The 16294-nt window shown below is 41.8% G+C and overlaps 1 long non-coding RNA gene across 1 annotated transcript; it reads left to right on the top strand.

Moving 5' to 3' along the window:
• The first annotated feature begins 4660 nt into the window (after positions 1 to 4660).
• LOC139027496 (uncharacterized) lies at positions 4661 to 16285 on the top strand. Its single transcript, XR_011479589.1, has 3 exons — positions 4661 to 5218; positions 11677 to 11732; positions 15206 to 16285. It is a non-coding gene; the product is annotated as an uncharacterized lncRNA (long non-coding RNA).
• Positions 16286 to 16294: the final 9 nt, after the last annotated feature.

The raw sequence follows: 16294 nt of genomic DNA, 5'->3' as shown, positions 1-16294 counted from the left end.
GGGTTGTCTATAGGTGTTGTTATATTCACTCTGGCTATCTAATGCGATTTCAGAGCACTCTCGTCCAAGAGTGCCAGATTACAGAATAACTGAGGAATTTACGAAAGCGCAACAACGGTTGAATGTGTCAGTAAACGTCGGCAAAAAAGATAACGTTCCTCGAGAATGAGTTGAAGAAAATGCAATCCCAAATAATGAGCTGTGTGAGAATGTAGCTGAACTTCAAAGGTACTCTCGCAGGTGGAATCTGAAAATCCAAGGTGTAAAAGAGGGAGAGGATATTAGGGGAACGTGTCTCCGTGCATCAAAGACAGGCTAAGAGACTTGATTGATGTGGTACATCAATTTGGGAAACAAATATCTGATGGACCCCCTCGCAATATCATCTTGCGCTTAATTAAGCGACATTACAGGGACATCAGCTGGAGAATGGCCAAGGGGAACACGTTTCTGGACGAGAAGAAGCTCCGCATCAAAGAAGCTRTGATACCGCAGGATCAGGCTGCCAGGGAGAAACTGGCCGCTTATACAAGAAGGAAAGAAGGCTGGGTTCAAGGGCCCTCACGCGTTTATCGAATGATTACTGGGTAACTGTTGACATTAACCAAACTGGAACTGGGAGTACTGCCAAGAGTACAGTTAATGTACTACCACGAATAAATGTACTGTTCGAACTACAACTGATGAACACTTGTCAACWAAAAAAAAAYAGGAAGTAAATAGATTTGTTATACTGTTAACCCCAACCTCAGTTGAGTGGTTTTCTGTTGGAGTAATCCTCTCAAGGTTCACTGTTTGTTTTATTGTTCACATTACTACTTGTGTTATCTAATTTGTTTTCTTTCTTTTTTAATGCAGGAGTTTGTTTTCAATTCACTCAATGTCTTCAGTCTGAATGCTCGGGGTTTGAGAAATCTTACAAAAAGGAAAGCTTTATTTTTACATTGTAAACGCAGTAACGCAGATTTTGTCCTTCYGGAAACTCATTCGGGTGAAAGTGATTTGAAATTTTGGAAAGCACAATGGGGAGATATGGCCTATTTCAGTCATGGATCAAATCACTCTGCTGGTGTTTTGACACTTATTCACAAGTTTAAAGGTGACGTTCTAGAATCCACATCTTCACAAGATGGGAGATGGGTCATAGTAACTGTTAAACTTGACAATGCTATTTTCATCATRTGTAATGTATACGGACATAACTCACATTCTCCAAATAAGACCCTTTTTACCCAARTTACCAGGAAAGTACAGGATTTAAGCATCAAATACTCAGAGGCTTTTCTAATTATTTCAGGGGATTTTAATGAAACACCTGATGCATCTGCTGATCGTTTTCCTCCTAGAACGAGTCAAAGCCCTCAAAATAGCAATATTATCACTACTTTATGCAAGGATCTCTGTGTTGAGGATGCTTGGCGTTATTTCAATCCGGATGCAAAGGGTWATACCTAGACCAACAAAACTATGTCACGTAAATCTAGAATAGATTTATTCCTAATTTCTGCCTTTTTGTTACAATTTGTTATAGATGTAGATCATCAGTTGGCTCCCTTTTCTGATCATCACTTGATTTCCCTGAGTTTACAAGCTACTAAAAAATCGAAAGGTACTCAATGATATTGGAAATTAAACAACACACTTCTTAAAGATACTACTCTCATTGAAAACATCAAATCGTTAGCTAAAGATATTTTTGCGCCGAAGAGCTGATGCACTTAAAGAACCTTAGAGAAAAAGAGATGATGAGCAAGCTTCACAGTTTTCTGTGAAAGATAATCTATCTGAAGAAGAGGGGTCTGTATTCAAGTCTTTACAACTAGAATTAGAACAGCTTTACACGGATCTGGCAAAGGGTGCCTTTGTACAGGTGTAAGAGAAAATGGATTGAAGAGGGGGAAAGAACTAGTTGCTTTTTTGCACTTGAAAAGAAGAAACTACAAAAGAAAATCTATAATCTGACTCAAAATTACCATGGGTTTTGCATTAAGATCTATTACAATATTATAATTTGTCAATTTTTTTATGAAACCTTTACAGCTCAATTCAGAAGATGGTTGTTGAAATCTACATTTGCCACATTCAGATTATGTCTGTAATTGAGGATGATTTCCACTCATTTTGCGATTCACCTGTTGTCAACTGAAAGAATTAGAGAGGCTCTGAATTCAATGAAAAAATGGAAATCACCTGGCCCTGATGGCCTGTCAGTTGAATTCTATAGACAGTTTTGGGAGTTATAGAAGACCGATTTTTTATATATGTTTAAATTGCATTAAAAGTGGGGAAATAGTCTCCATATTGAACAGGGCCTTATTTATTGATCCAAGCGATAAAGACCTTGTCTATTGACATTGAAGACCAATTACTTTATTAATTATTGATTACAAATTGATTGCTCTGGTTTATGCCAAACGTTTAAAGGAATAAGATACCATTATAAATTAGACTCAAACAGGATTTATGAAGGGCGTTCACATAAGCTCTAACATTCGTTTAGTCTTGGACTTATAGTTATTCAGATGCAATTGACTCGATGCGGTTGTCTTATTTTTGGACTTCTGTAATAGAGTTGACACAATTGAACATGAATTTTCTTTAGGTCTCTTAATACTTTTTGGATTTGGTGAAAATTGGATCCAAGTAATTTGCATGTGTTACAAGAATATAAGTGTGTTTGGGGTTACTGAAACCTTAATGATTCCAAAAGATTCAGTACAACAGAAGTGGTACAGCAAGGGATGCAATGTCGCATTTTTTATTCATTTTGGGTTGTGGAACTTCTATCTCTAGATATTCTGAATAATGCAAATTGGTTATGGCTTAACGCATTTTTAAAAAAGAATTCAACATTTCCACTGGCTGGATGATAATTATCTGTTTTAAGAGACAAGACCCTTAATGAGTACAAAGAATGCCCTAAATGCTATTAACTGGCTTTTCTATTGCATAGGATTTAAAACTGAATGTTTTAAATGTGAAATCTTAATGTTGTCATTTGATCTGGATGATAAAGACATAGAAAATATCTGTATAAGGACTGTGTTAAATATTTAGGAAATCATCTGTCAAAAAAAAACTTAGTCAGACAATTTGAATTTCTCTTCCTAAAATTAAGAAAGCCAAAAATTATTATAATTGGGTAAAAGAGATTTTCTATACTTGGGGAGAGTTCGTTTTGTGTTACCCTCATTATCTTCAGTAAATCTGCTCTTGTAACGAGATCAATAAGATCTTTCTTGACTTCATCAGGACAAATAAGTTAAAGTAAAAAGTCAGTCTTTCTATAAAGAGCTGAAGAGGTTGGAGGGTTGGGATTTTGGTTGACATAAATACACTTTAAGATCAACCTGGTTGAAAAGATTTTGATCAATACTGATTCAATATGGTATTATTTCCCAAATATATGGTTTAATAAGGTGGGGAGGTTTTCAAGTTTGACTGGAAATGTAATTATATATTCCCGTGAAAGAGTAAAGCGCTAAACTTTGGCTAGGTTCATTCACCAACACTGTAATGGTCCGTGGTAAAATATGTTCCTGACAATTTTTCCACGATAAAGCTCTTTGTTGAATCAGTTCAGATCGATAACTGTATAGGATATGGATCTGTTCTGACGCCCAGCGGGCATTGAGAGGAATATTACTTTGTTTTGTATTTTTGACAAGAGTAATATATTCTACCTAATGACAATTTTACTAAATTAAAAGAGTGTCAAATACTTTTCAGATAGTTTATTTCTGTGATAAAGCGTTATCAGTGGTAACTACAGCTAAATGAGGAACTCCCATCTAACTTTGTTGTAATGATCTTCCAATGGTTTGTCCAGGAACTTCAGAGTTGGAAGTGTGAGCTACTGTGAGAATCTTGTTGTACTAATTAAGCAGACATCAATTCTTTCATTCACAAAACCAACTATCACGAGAGCAAATGATTTGTTCTGGGAACATGTGGCTTATTCTGACATTGTCTGGAAAAATGCATGGTTAAGGCCTTACAAATATTGTATACCAAACAAAGTTAAGGAAGTGCACTTAAAATGTTTACATAAGATATATCCATGTAATTCTATGATATCCTAATTTGTGGCTATTGATGATATCTGCGTTTTCTGTGAAAAAGGTGAGAATCTGTCTCACGTGTTCTTTGAATGTAAATTTGTGTCCGAATTTTGGGAAAACCTTGCAAAATACTTATTTACCATTATGAACACTACCCATGTTTTTGACATGGAAGATGCAATATGTTACTATTGCAATGATAACAAGACCATTGAAATGATTGTGATTTTTTAAATTCTTGTTGCCAAATATTTTATACACAAATTACAAAATTCTATACCAAAATTGTTTTAAATGTTGATTGAATTTAACTATTTTATTAAAGCATTAACCCTAGTGAACAATAACAAGAATAACATTTTCCAAAATCATTACAATAAGATTTTTTTCAGAGTGATTACAATTGCACTAGAATAGTTATTTTTTTATATGTTTTGTTTGTTTTAGTATTTTCTCGTTAATACCTGCGTTCTGTTTTGTATGATGTAAGAATGTAAAATTGTTGATCTGTATTTTGAATAAAAAAATAAATTTAAAAAACGTCTCCAAAAAAACTTTATTCAATTGTTGCCAGCAGCACAGTTAGTCACCAACGCTCTAGATAACATGAAAATAGCCTAAGCAGCTCTGCTAGGGCGAGTAAAATGGTCAGACAGGTTCTCTCATTTCTGTCTGGAAGTAGCTAGCCAATTTTAGCCAGTTAGCTTAGGTGATTGACTGCGGTGAGGTCAGAACGCTCGGACCAACCCTACTCCTCTCTGACGGCTCCGAATATACAAACGGACAATCTGACAACACACTGAATTTACGAACGCCCAGAGCGCACTCTGGATTTTACGAACACAGAGATAAGATTGTTAAGACACGTTCAGGCTAGTTTGAAAATATACAAGTTATGACAACGTAATAATTGCATGCGGCAGCTTTCGAAAATAAAAATAATAATTATAATTAGACTTGCGCATTGTTGCAAAGAGTTATGGGATATTAGATTTCCGTTTTTTTTATTCATCTGCAATCTAGCTTTCAGGGGGGAAGTACCAGACCGTAGTAGAATAATATCCATATAGGGTCGTCAAGCGATTTTGTAATACATAGTAGTCTTTTTGACATCGTCTTCTCCTACCCGGTGTGGTACTATACTGTATGTCATCAGGGTGAGTTTGCATAGTGGAACGCACACAATGTCGTACAGGAACTTGCAGGCTTGCCGGAAACTGCAATGCCCTTGTGCATAGAGAGGATACAACAGAAGATACGTTTGTCAGTCAAGTTCCACCTGAAAAACTGAGTGTTTCCTGTGTGTGTGAGAGCGATAGAGAAGGAGAAAACGTGGTGCTTTCTAAATGAAGCCAAGTGGATTGCAAAGTGTAGTGTCAGGAGGAGGAAACACAAATAAGGAAGACGCCATTATGTGGCGAAGAAGTATGCATTTTCTGAGCTGGTTTTGTTATTTTTTAACTTCATGAACTCTGCTTCTATAACAAGGGTGATTGAACTCACTCATGATAACCAATATGTTATTATGCAAAGTTGCATGTTGTAAAATAATTTACAAAACTATGTGAAGCCAAGTTGTAAAACCCTAAATAGGACATGTTAGAAGTTATTTATTGAATGTTTATCATTCATCCATTTAGGACATACCTCATTGAATGAGCATAACCCAAACATAATGGCTAAATGATTTACTGGAGTTGCATCGGTTTCACTTTGTTTTCAAGCATCTATTGGCCTTCAAAATTAAACCGATGAGGCGCTGAGGTTTCTCCCTACCTAGGACACTTACAAGCTTGGTCTGTTCTTTTGGGGGCACTTTGTGACATGCATTTTAAAATAATAATTTGCACTCTTCATTGATAGTTGATCAAGATTGTCAAAATCAGTTATACTCCACATTCAACCAAATCAGTGAGACTGTTTAGCAGATGGTCAATGGTAACTTAAAGTTCAGGATGGGTATAACGAGGCTGTTTAACCAGTAAATACTGCCTGATTCAGTGCTGTGAGTAATAGGCTCTCATTTAACCTGGCAATGACATTGTTTTGCAGTCTGTAGCTGAGACAATAGGTAACTTGTCTGAATCATGTGACTGTCTGGAAATTAGCAAGGAATGGAAATACAATACCGTGTGTGTCACTTTCCATGTAGGTCTACACTAGTACAATATCTGTTTCACAACATGTTGTCCATTCAAATGTTGCTGTGTGCATGACTTACAGGGCTGTTCAAGAAGGCTATTATTGGACACAGAGAGATGTTGGATGAATGGCCATGTTGTTAAAGTACAGTGGAGAACAATAAGGCTTCTGACATTTGACATGATATTCAATCGCAGTCCAGTCAGAGAGCGAAAGAGATAAAGGTAAGTAAGAACTTTTTCACGACTACTGGGGCTGGTTCTGCATTCATTGCCCCAAACTCACAGGCGTGAGAGTTCCTGGTTTAAAAATCATTGAGCAAACCAAGCCAAGCCCAGTAAAAAGCCATATTACAACCTGTGTGTGAGACAATTGCGTTGTGCTCATAAGCCATTAGTTCATACACCACGTTATATTACAATAAGGCCGTGACAGCTAGAAGACAACAGTCACACCAGTTGCTGTAACGGCTGTCTTCGGGTGAAAGAGAGGAGACCAAAATGCAGCGTGATGATAATCCTATTTTTAATTAGGAATTTAAACGCGACGAAACAAAACAACAAACTGACAGAGAAGGAACCGAAAACGCTACAGTCATCTGAACATGGAACACAGAACAGAAGAGATGAACATACGAACAGGAACAATCACCCACAAACAAACAGTGAAAACAAGCTACCTTAATATGGTCCAATCAGAGACAATGACAAAACACCTGCCTCTGATTGAGAACCATATTAGGCCAAACGAACAAAACCCAACATAGAAACACACAACAAGAATGCCCACCCTACGTCACGTCCTGACCAACTTAACAAAGGAAATAAGTCTAGGAACGTGACAGTACCCCCCCCGCCAGGTGCGGACTCCGGCCGCAAAACCTGAACCTATAGAGGGAGGGTCTGGGTGTGAAAAACTTCCTCTCCAACTGGCGGCTCTGACGCTGGACGTGGCCCCACCCCACCATAGTTAAACCTCCGCCGTGGCCCTCCTCTTAACGGCGACCCTCCAATAACCCCGACTGGATGGGCGCCTCTGGACGGAGGGCAGCTATGCCGCGACTGAGTGGCAGCTCCGGACTGAGAGGGGCAGCTCCGGACTGAGGGCAGCTCCGGACGAGGGCAATTCCGGCGACTGTCGCCGGTCGTGACAGGCAGCTCTGGCAAGCTCCTGGCTTACTAACGTCTCTGGCAGTCCTGGCTGGGCTGACAGGCTCTGGCAGCTCCTGGCTGGCTGACGCTCTGGCAGCTCTGGCTGGCTTACGCCTCTGGAGCTCCTGTGGCTGACGGCTCTGGCAGCTCCTGGGCTGGCTGACGGCTCTGGCAGCTCCTGGCTGGCTGACGGCTCTGGCAGCTCCTGGCTGCGACGGCTCTGCAGTCCTGCTTGACTGAACGGCTCTGGCAGGTCCTGGCTGACTGACGGCTCAGCAGCTCCTGTCTGGCGGGCGGGCTCTGGCAGCTCCTGACTGGCGGGCGGCTCCTGACTTGGCGCTGCTCTCGGCGCTCCTACTGGCGGGCGGCTCTGGCGGCTCCTGACTGGACGGCGCTCTAGCGCCTCCTACTGACGGACGGCTCTGAAGGCTCAGGACAGACGGTGCGGCTTTGAAGGCTCAGGACAGACGGGCGGCTTTGAAGGCTCAGGACAGCTCAGGACAGACGGGAGCTCAGACGCGCTGGGCAGACGGGCAGCTCAGACGGCGCAGGGCAGACGGGCAGCTCAGACGTGCTGGGCAAACGGGCAGCTCAGACGGCGCTGGGCAGACGCAGACTCTGGCCTGCTGGAGGGCGCACAGTATGCCTGGTGCGTGGTGCCGGAACTGTGTGGTACCGGGCTGGAGACACGCACCACAGGGCGAGTGCGTGGGAGGAGAACAGGGCTCTGAAAGGCACAGGAAGCCTGGTGCGTGGTGTTGGCATGGTGGGTACTGGGCTGGGGCGAGGAGGTAGCACCGGATATACCGGACCGAAGGCGTACTGGAGCTCTTAAGCACCAACCTGCCCAACATTACCTGGTTGAATGCTCCCCGTAGCCAGGCCAGTGCGGGAGTGGAATAGCCGGCACTTGGCTGTGCTGGCGAACCGGGGACTACCATGCGTAAGGGCTGGTGCCATGTACACCGGCCCAGGTAGACGCACTGGAGACCAGATGCGTTGAGCCGGCTTCATGGCACTGCTCTGATGCCCACTCTAGCCCGGCCGATACGTGGAGCTGGTATTACCGCACGGGCTAAGCACACGTACAGGAGACACCGTGCGCTTTTCCGCATAACACAGTGTCTGCCCGTACTCTCGCTCTCCACGGTAAGCACGGGAAGTGGCGCAGGTCTCCTACCTGACTTCGCCACACTCCCCCTTAGGCCTCCCCCCAAGACATTTTTGGGGCTGACTCTCATTGCTTCCAGCCTCGCTTCCGTGCTGCCTCCCTCATACCAACCGCCTCTCCGGCTTTAGCTGCCTCCAGCTCTTCATGAGGCGGCGATACTCTTCCAGCTTGAACACAGCGTCCTTACCGTCCAGAATTCCTCCCATGTCCAGAAGTCCTGAGTACGCTCTGCTGCGCTGTCGCTGCTGCCCGTTACCACGCTGCTTGTCCGGTCTGGTGGGAGATTCTGAACGGCTTGTCTTCGGGTGAAAGAGAGGAGACCAAATGCACGGTGATGATAATCCATATTTTTAATTAGATATTTAAACCACGAACAAAAACAACAAACTGACAGAAGGAACCGAAAACGCTACATCCTGAACATGGGAACACAGAACAGAATGAACACACGAACAGGAACAATCACCAGGCTACCTTATATGGTTCCCAATCAGAGACAATGACAAACACCTGCCTCTGATTGAGAACCATATTAGGCCAAACAAAACCCAACATAGAAACAGAAAACATAGAATGCCCACCCAGCTCACGTCCTGACCAACTAAACAAAGACTAAACCAAGGAAATAAGTCAGGAACGGACAGTTAGCGGGAGTATAAATTCAACTACACATACTGTTTGTTTCATCACAAAACCGGAGAGCCACATCTGTGTGAAGTCCACAATGCAAATATCGCATGTAACAAACAGTTCTCWKYKYKYWMWWWYTMTTRGACAGTTTACTAAATAAACAAACTARTGATTTACAACCACAGAGTTACRYCAAGTCAGCACAAAYTCAACAGGAGCACTGCCTCCGCCATTCCAGCACCAATTCAACTTAAACATTTAAACATCATAAAATCAACAAGGCTATATATGCTTAGTTTAATAGACTGAAAACAAATTTAAAGATACCAAAAACAATTTAGTTCAATCGATGTTGTTAAATATCATGTGGCTGTCCACGGTACTGATTTCTGTGTGTGTGTGTGTGTGTGTGTGTGTATGTGTGAGAGCAAGTAAAACAAAACATGTTGACTCACCCTACTTGTGGACTAGTTGAACGCCAATGCCATCCTCCTCTCTTTCATGTTGGGAAATCGGTTTGTGACTCTGTCATACACTTTTAGACAGACACTGATGACCAACTGGGTTGTGTATTCCGAACAACACTTGTCTCAGTTTATAATGAGAATAGATGCTTTTCCATATACTTATGTACAGTTGAAGTCGGAAGTTTACATACACCTTAGCCAAATACATTAAAACTCAGTTTTACACAATTCCTGACATTTAATCCTAGAAAAATTCCCTGTCTTAGGTCAGTTAGGATCAGCACTTTATTTTAAGAATGTGAAATGTCAGAATAATAGTAGAGAGAATGATTTATTTCAGCTTTTATTTCTTTCATCACATTCCCAGCGGGTCAGAAGTTTACATACACTCAATTAGTATTTGGTAGCATTGCCTTTAAATGGTTTAACTTAGGTAAAACATTTCGGGTAGCCTTCCACAAGCTTCACACAATAAGTTGGGGGAATTTTGGCCCATTCCTCCTGTCAGAGCTGGTGTAACGGAGTCAGGTTTGTAGGCCTCCTTGCTCGCAACACGCTTTTTCAGTTCTGCCCACACATTTTCTATATGATTGAGGTCAGTGCTTTGTGACGGCCACTCTAACACCTTGACTTTGTTGTCCTTAAGACGTTTTTCCACAACTTTGGAAATATGCTTGGGGGTCATTGTCCATTTGGAAGACCCATTTGCGACCAAGCTTTAACTTCCTGACTGATGTCTTGAGATGTTGCTTCAATATATCCACATAATTTTCCTACCTCATGATGCCATCTATTTTGTGAATTGCACCAGTCCCTCTTGCAGCAAAGCACCCCCACAACATGATGCCGCCACCCCCGTGCTTCACGGTTGGGATGGTTTTCTTCAGCTTGCAAGCGTCCCCTTTTTCCTCCAAACATAACGATGGTCATTACGGCCAAACAGTTTCATCAGACCAGAGGACATTTCTCCAAAAAGTATGATCTTTGTCCCCATGTGCAGTTGCAAACCATAGTCTGGCTTTTTTATGGCAGTTTTGTAGCAGTGGCTTCTCCTTGCTGAGCGGCCTTTCAGGTTATTTCGAAATAGGYCTAGTTTTACTGTGGATATAGATCATTTGTACCTGTTTCCTCCAACATCTTCACAAGGTCCTTTGCTGTTGTTCTGGGATTGATTTACACTTTTCGCACCAAAGTACGTTCATCTCTAGGAGACAGAATGCATCTCCTTCCCGAGCGCTATGACGGCTGCATGTCCCATGGTGTTTATACTTGCATACTATTGTTTATACAGATGGACGTGGTACCTTCAGGCGTTTGGAAATTGCTCCCAAGGATGAGCCAGACTTGTGGAGGTCTACAATTGTTTTTCTGGGGTCTTGGCTGATTTCTTTTTATTTTCCCATGACATCAAGCAAAGATGCACTGAGTTTGAAGGTAGGCCTTGAAATACATCCACATGTACACTCCAATTGACTCAAAGTATGTCAATTAGCCTATCAGAAGCTTCTAAAGCCATGACATCATGTTTTGGAATTGTCCAAGCTGTTTAAAGGCACAGTCAACTTAGTGTATGTAAACTTCTGACCCACCTGAATTGTGATACAGTGAAATAATCTGTCTGTAAACAATTGTTGGAAAAATTACTTCTGTCATGCACAAAGTAGATGTCCTAACTGACTTGCCAAAAATATAGTTTGTTAACCAAGAAATTTGTGGAGTGGTTGAAAAACGAGTTTTAATGACTGCAACCTAAGTGTATGTAAACTTCCCGACTTCAACTGTACCTGTCTATTGTAAATATATCCCTTTAATTTATGAGTAATATTCATAATCCCAACATTGATTCCTCATTGTTTGACCCCTTGATTACAACCCCTTGACAATGATCAGTCGAGGCGACAGTAACTTTCAACAAAGTGTTCACAGTGTATTTATTGATACAGTGCCATAACTAAGCTCCCAATCTCAAGGCTGAGGCCAGCTATCACACTCAGAAATAAAACTAACCTTGTTAGATCAAATCACATTTGATTGGTCTGTTACACATTTTGCAGATGTTATCGCTGTAACGGTCGTCGGATGAAGAAGGATCGGACCAAAGCGCAGCGCGGTAAGTGTTCATGCTTTTTATTACAACTGAAAACTAATAACAAAAATAACAAAGAGAATGAACGAAAACTGAAACAGTCCTGTCAGGTGCAGAAACACAAAACAGAAAATAACTACCCACAAAACACAGGTGGGAAAAAGCTGCRTAAGTATGATTCTCAAWCAGAGACAACTGCCTCTGATTGAGAACCACACCCGGCCAAACACAAAGAAATACAAAACATAGAAAATGAACATAGAATGCCCACCCAAATCACACCCTGACCAAACCAAAATAGAGACATAAAAAAGCTCTCTACGGTCTGGGCGTGACAATCGCAGGTAATGCGAAATGCTTACGTTTGTAGCTTCAACAGTAATTTACATTTCAAAACCATACACACTAATCCCCAAAATAAAATAAAATAAATGAAGAAATATCAGAACGAGCAATGTCAGGGTCCTTTATGTACATAATGGTGTGTGTATGGACAGTATATGAATAGGAAATGTGTGTACAGCAGTAGTTATATAGGATAAGCCTTTAATAGAATACAGTATATACCAGTGGAGGCTGCCGAGGGGAAGGATGGCTCATAATAATGGCTGGAATGGAGTGGTATCAACCACATGGAAACCACGTTTTTGATGTGGTTGATACCATTCCATTGACTCCATTCCAGATAATATTATGAGCCGTCCTCCCCTCAGCAGCCTCCACTGGTGTATACGTATGAAGTGGGTAAAACAGAATATAAACATTATTAAAGTGACCAGTGTTCAATGACTATGTACATAGGGCAGCAGTCTAAGGTGCAGGGTAGAGTAGGCCGGCTAGTGGTGACTATTTAACAATCTGATGGCCTGGAGATAGATGTGTTAATGGAATTGGTGTGTGTCTGTGTCCGTGTCTGTGGCGTGCCTGTATATCGAGTGTTCATACGCATTGCTTTAAATGTAGTACCACCTATCATTTTAGGTGGATGTCTCTGAAATGTCTCTCTGTGCCTTATCCTGTAGCTTTGCTGTATGCCAGGATCTTTGGTGACGCGTGTGTGCAAGTAAAACATAACATGTTAACTCACCCTACTTGTAGACTAGTTAAACGCTAATGCCATCCTCTCTTTCATGTTGGGAAATCAGTCTATGACTCTGTCATACACTTTTAGCTTTTGTTGTTATAGGATACCTAGCTAAAATGCTTGCTAGCCTAACTACCTGGCATGGGCAACAATGAACCAGCTAAGTTAGCTACCTAGTTAGTTACCGTGAGCCTACTCGGCTACATATTGAACTTCAATCGTCTCAGGCCAGTGGCACAACATATTAATTTATGGTTKGATCAGAATCGATGTCATAACCATTGGCCTGTGCAGATAATTAAGTCCAAATCCCTTCTCCATTCATGGCTTAGGAAAGGGCGGATTCAGCAAGCTAGTTACTGCAGGACATCAACACAAGCAGACCAGAAAATTACGTTTTGCTTAGGAAGTTATTTGAATGGTCTGAAGCCAAATCCAAACTGGCCTCCCTTGGGTGGCGTTTTGTGGCACCAGGACAACCCACAGTTGAGCTCAGCCCAATGCTGATTGGCTAATTATTATTATTTAATATTATATTTTTTTTAAATCAAGGGAGGCCAAATGCTTGCTGGCCAAATGCTTGCAATCAATCAAATGCTATGGCGGCAACATGTAATAGTCTTTTGGTCCAGACAGCATCAGATACATGGGCTACACATTCTGAGACAGAGGGACGCTGTTGCCCTCGCTCGGATGATTTCTCCGGTGAGATTCAGCTACTTGCGAATTGACTAAATTTATGAAAACACAGATATGAAAGATAAATTATTTTAGATTTTATTTTATTGGTTAAATATTTGGGAAAGCCTGGCTTCCCTTGGCATTCATGAATACATGCCACTGCTGACAGTGAATAATATATTTCTAGTGAACATAGCAGGTCCGTACTGATTATGACTGTTCTAGTCCCCAAACCAGATTCCCTCTGTCATATAGCCTACACAATAAATAAATCATTCAGTGCTCTACATAGATGTTGCCTTCCTGTAGTTTTTTTGTGTGGAATCAGTGGCGGTTCTGGGGGGGGCCAGTGCCCCATGTGACAACAATTTTGGACCCCCTTGTGGCCCCCCTAAATGTGGAGTATGAAATAATTTTTACATAACACATTTTTGCTATCGTTCTTTTTTTACATCAGTTATGATGATGATTATGAACATGGTCTTTTGCCTGATAATGCCTGCAATGCAGTGAAGAAAACGATATGACAACAATAACGTTTAACTGGCCCCTCTAACAGTTCAACTGGCCCCAGCTTGGCCCCCCCAGTTGAAATGGTCTAGAACCGCCACTGTGTGGAATGTGAACTTGCGTGAGCGGGGTGTAGGATACAGTATAATTTCAAGGCGACAGCCTGCAGCAGTGTTATACAGGAGCACAATCGAGAGCATACTGTCGGCTGCATCATAGCCTGGTATGGCAACTCCACCGCTGCTGACGGTAAGGCGCTACAGAGTGTGGTACGCTCAGCCGAACGCACCATTGGGTGCACACTGCCTGCCCTCCAGGACACCTACAACACCAGGTGTCACAGGAAGGGCAAGAAGATCATCAGGAACCTCAGCCACCCGAGCCACGGCCTGTTCTCCCCGCTTCCATCACTCAGACGCGGGCAGTATAGGAGCATAATGACAAAAACTGACAGACTGGCCAATAGCTTCAACCACCAGACCATAATGCTGCTGAATAGCCACCACTAGTCAGCTATTTGCTCCCTCTATGGACATTTCCCACCTCAACAAACATGTATCCTGCCCCCACCCCAATGGACATTTATCACTGTTACAGTTGGAAATATGTGTATATATTTTTTGGTGTATTGTTTCAATCACTTCCCTTTGACCTGCACTGTCGGAGCTCAGAGTTTAAGAATTTCACTGTATTACATCTGCAACCCTGTGCATGTGACTAATAAACTCTAATCTAATCATGGTGGCATATAGCGTATCTACAGTAAGCTACATTTAAACGAGAAGACCAATCGAGTTAATTTTGCATAGTGATCTTTGCCTTTCTTTGATGATAGAACAAACACAAAGTCGAAGGTCATCAATTAAGTCCATTGAAGCGGAGCAGTTTCCGATCGCTGTGTACAAACCGATCAGGGCTGCGTTCAGTACGTTTTTACGTTCTGGAACGTTCAATTGAACGGAAACGGTGCTGTACTGAACGAGGAGGGTTGGGGAACACTGTCAGCATGACCACTTCCCTTTAAAACACGTCACTCATTGCTTCCAGCCACATATACCAAACGGTGGTCTATTCAAGAACGTACAAGAACCTTTTGGGGGAACGTGTCGTTCAGTACAAACCGTTGTTCAACGCAGCAAACGTTTAAGAGGACTGAACGCACCTCTACCTCGCCCTGTCTTTTTTCATTTTGTTCTCTCGTTGTTTATCTCCGCTCTTTTAGAACGTTGGATCGCAGAGGGAGTTGTAGAAGATCAACAAGGACGACTCAGTAACTTAATCAACCAAACATCAATTGTTGATAGTAGCAACTAGCAACAGTGAAGAATGTCGACTAAAGAACGGGGCCTGGTTTATCTCGTCACCGGGGGCTGTGGGTTCCTCGGACAACACCTGTTACAGGTCCTTTTGGAGAAAGAGGATGCGGTAACAGAAATTCGGCTTTTTGACAAACACATCGACTCAAGTTTAAATGGCCACAGCACAGGTAAAACAAAAATATATGCTTGAAACATAAATTGTTAATGTCTGGCAGTTCACTGACATGCTCAAACACCATTTGTAGTTTTCTTGTTTAATAATGTTTTATGCATATTTCATTGCCATAACCATACACCACACGAGGCTGCTGAGTTGAAAACGGCTCATAAATGTCCAGAATGATTTGCAGTTGTGGGACTGGTGGAGTTTTAAACATGAAAGTTAAGCTACTCTTAACCCTTATTCATGGTGACAATTATTATTGGGCTAAGCTACTCCTAGCAAGATATATAGAGGCTCAAGTGGGCAAGACCTCTAATCTTGAATGTTCAGGGGTTTATGCACTGAGAAGAGGTGGGGTGTCAACTCCTCAGTGAAACAGTTAGTGCGATAACCTAGACTAGCATCACAGACCTTTACCCACATACATACCCAATCAAATAGACTCTGGATATCAGCTGTATTCCATGAAAACTCTTTTCTGACACCCTTTATTTTTGGCTTACACCTTTCTTACTCATATATTCTCAGGCATAAGAACATGCACATTTTAATTGACTAACTTTGTACAAACTTTTATTCCATTGTCAGTCTTCACTACAGAAACAGAGCCATATATGGGATAGAGGTGGAGAGTGGGCAGTAGGTAGATGGACTGAGAGGGAGAGATGGGAAAGCTGAAAGTCAGATACATACTAGAGTGTGACAGAGATGAGAGTTAGCGAATGTCACTGAAAGGAAATGTTAGGATAGTAAACAACACATATCTACACTCTGCTGAGGTCACTTCTACATCTGAATTGCTTGCTGTTTGGGGGTTTTAGGCTGGGTT

Source organism: Salvelinus sp. IW2-2015, unplaced genomic scaffold (assembly GCF_002910315.2).
Source record: "Salvelinus sp. IW2-2015 unplaced genomic scaffold, ASM291031v2 Un_scaffold16629, whole genome shotgun sequence".
Lineage (NCBI taxonomy): Eukaryota > Metazoa > Chordata > Actinopteri > Salmoniformes > Salmonidae > Salvelinus > Salvelinus sp. IW2-2015.
Note: the sequence above shows the minus strand (reverse complement) of the source record. Positions and strands in the feature narration are given on the sequence as shown.